This window comes from Gossypium raimondii, chromosome 11 (assembly GCF_025698545.1).
Source record: "Gossypium raimondii isolate GPD5lz chromosome 11, ASM2569854v1, whole genome shotgun sequence".
Lineage (NCBI taxonomy): Eukaryota > Viridiplantae > Streptophyta > Magnoliopsida > Malvales > Malvaceae > Gossypium > Gossypium raimondii.
Genome location: NC_068575.1, coordinates 49,079,685 through 49,082,748, shown reverse-complemented (window position 1 = coordinate 49,082,748; position 3,064 = coordinate 49,079,685). Strand labels below are relative to the sequence as shown.

Sequence of the window (3,064 nt, the reverse complement as noted above, 5' to 3'; positions counted from 1 at the left end):
ACATATCTATATGTATGAGTTATAAAGTGTAAAAGGACATGAGTATGTATATATCCAAAAATATATAAGTATATAAATTACGTGAAAATAAGAAAACATATAAATGTGTATATATATTCATAAAAATAAAATGTGTATACGTATGAAAAGTATAAAGTATAAATAACATATATCTAAGTAGATATATATATATATATAAAAGTAAACTTGGAAAATTATATGAGTACACATATTATAAAAGAATATGAATGCATATATATAAAAATTATAAAATGTATAAAATGTAAGTACGCATATAAGTATGTATATATTTAATATAATCTAAGAACAGTATAAATGGATAAATAATGAGGTAAATAATCAAAACCAAAACAATAATAACAATTTCGTTAGACATACATATTTGTTCTAGCCTCTTTCATAATCCAGCGGCGGTATTCTGCAAAATTTCGTTAGACAAATGCAGATGTAACTGTGTTAATGCCTTTCGATCCTTGCGCTTCTTCTCTTCCTCCGTCAATTTCAAAGGAATTTTATCTACCCCTAGTAGGGCTTCCTCTAAGCCCATCTGTGTAAGAACTGCTTGCATCTTTATCTGCCACAACACAAATCTGATGTTACCATCCAATAGCAGAATTTCATACTTTAAAGACGTCATTACCGTGATTGAGATGAACAACCTGGAAGCTCTGATACTAATTTGTAAAAATAGTATGTCGTTAATGACAATGTATCGCAAAGAAAAAAGAGAGTAAAAAATAAAGAACACACAAATTTTACATGGAAACCCTTTTGGGAAAAAAACCACGGGCAGAGGAGAAGATAATTCACTGTGTCGAATTCGAATGATTACAAGAGGAGTAAGTTATGTCTATTTATAGGCTTGTAAAACCATATTCTAATAGGAGTGTAGTAAGATTGAAACACCTTATTCTAATCAATATCAAATAGATGGAGTTTAATCATTTTTAAAAAAACCTTATTCTAAAATAAAATAAAAGAAGTGTAATTCTATATGGATTTTACTTTTATTTTATTTTACTACTGTATTTTATTTAAATAAGGATTCGGGACACTTAATTTTAACAAATCTCTAAGAGATGTCAAGCTAATTTAATTAGAAGATAAGTTGTAAGTTTTTCAAAGCTATATATGTTTTATAATTTATAGTTACTTGCAGTACTTAGCATGGTTTAATAGTATTATTAGATAGATGGTGGAAAGACATGGGGCTGGCGAGCAAGTTGAATTTCGTGAGGGACAGGCTTACGGAATGTTTCTTTTGGACGGTCAGAGTGGTTTCTCAACCTCAATTCAGGCATTGTAGAAAAGTTCTAACCAAAGTGGCTTCCTTTGTAACTACAATCGATGATATTTACGATGTTCATGGCACTTTGGATGAACTGGAGTCATTTACTGATGCTGTTCAAAGGTTTGAAAGTATTTATATGAAATATTATTTATATATTATTATTCACTAATAAATTCTTTTAATATTCAGATGGGATTTAGGTACCGAAGAAAATCTGCCCGATTATATGGAGCTATGCTTCCTTGCCCTTTATAACTCTATAAATGAGATGGCTTATGAAACTCTTAGAGACCATGGACAAAACATCCTTCCTTACTTGAGAAAAGTGGTACGGTGCATAGTACATGCCAGTCTATAACAACATTAATTCATAAATCTGATTAAAATCTAATTTCTCTTCCTTATTTTAGTGGGCTGATCTATGCAAAGCATTGCAAACTGGGCAAATAGTAAACACATTCCGACATTCCAAGAATATCTTGAAAATGCATGGTTGTCTGTATCGGGACATCTCTGTCTAGTCCACACCTACTTTTTACAGAGAACAAACATTACCATTGAAGCACTTCATAGCTTGGAACATTACCATGATGTCATTAGATGTCCATCTATTATTTTTCGACTTTGCAATGATTTAGGCACTGCAAAGGTGTGTATATATATACATATGCACTGATTTCCACCATTAATTTTTCTCTTGTTTGAGTTTCATGTACCGAGAACTAATTCATGAAATGCTTTATAGGATGAATTAGAAAGAGGCGAAAGTGTAAACGCAATAACATGCTACATGAACGAAACTGGGTGCTCAGAGGCAATGGCTTGCCAATACATAAATGACTTAATCGAGGATTATTGGAAGAAGTTGAACAAATGTTATGTTGATGGCTCCCCATTTTCAAAACATAATATAGAAACAGCTATTAATCTGGCTAGGATTTCCCAATGCATATATCAGCATTGAGATGCACATGGAAGTCCAGATAATCTATTTAAGAATCAAGCTCAATTATGAATTGTTGAGCCTATTTCTATAAACGAGAACGTAATTTCATAAGTGGTGCTTCTTTAAGCAGAGCCGATTTCGTTTGATGTCTTGAACTAAAGTGAAATCATAAACTACTTTTAAGGTTATTATTGGATTATAATTTTCCTTAAAAATTGATAACTAAATTTAGCTCAAAAAAAATAATGGTCAAATTGATAAAATATGTAAATGTTGAAAGTTAAATTTGACATTTTACCTAATGTAAACTATTATTTTAATTATTGTATTGCAACTAAATATAAATAAGTATTGAATTGTAGTTTGTATTCATCTTGAATTTATAAATAAGTAATATCTTATTATTTTAATTTTTATAATTTAAATGTAAGAAAATACTTATTATTATATCAAAACTAAAATTTAAATAGATAATATTCCATAAATATTTAAGTTTATGTTATATTCATCTTGAATTACACATTATTTTTATTTATACTATTATTATATTAAAACTAAAAATTTACTAGATAAATTTCGAAAATATGGAATTACATTTTCTTTATACTTAAATTAGTCAAATTCGTAGATCAACAATATTTTTAAATTTTTAATTTTTTTATTACATAAAATAAAATATATTATTGAAAAAATAAAAGTAAATAATCATGTATTTTTAAACAATAATTACTTACACGAATAAAATAAAATATTAAATATAATTCGGTACTTAATTTTAGCTTTTATATTTAAATTGCTACCTAAGG

At 28.0% G+C, this 3,064-nt stretch overlaps 1 pseudogene; it reads left to right on the top strand.

Annotated features, from left to right (window-relative positions):
* The first annotated feature begins 347 nt into the window (after positions 1 to 347).
* LOC105800982 (probable terpene synthase 12) lies at positions 348 to 2,327 on the top strand (annotated as a pseudogene).
* Positions 2,328 to 3,064: the final 737 nt, after the last annotated feature.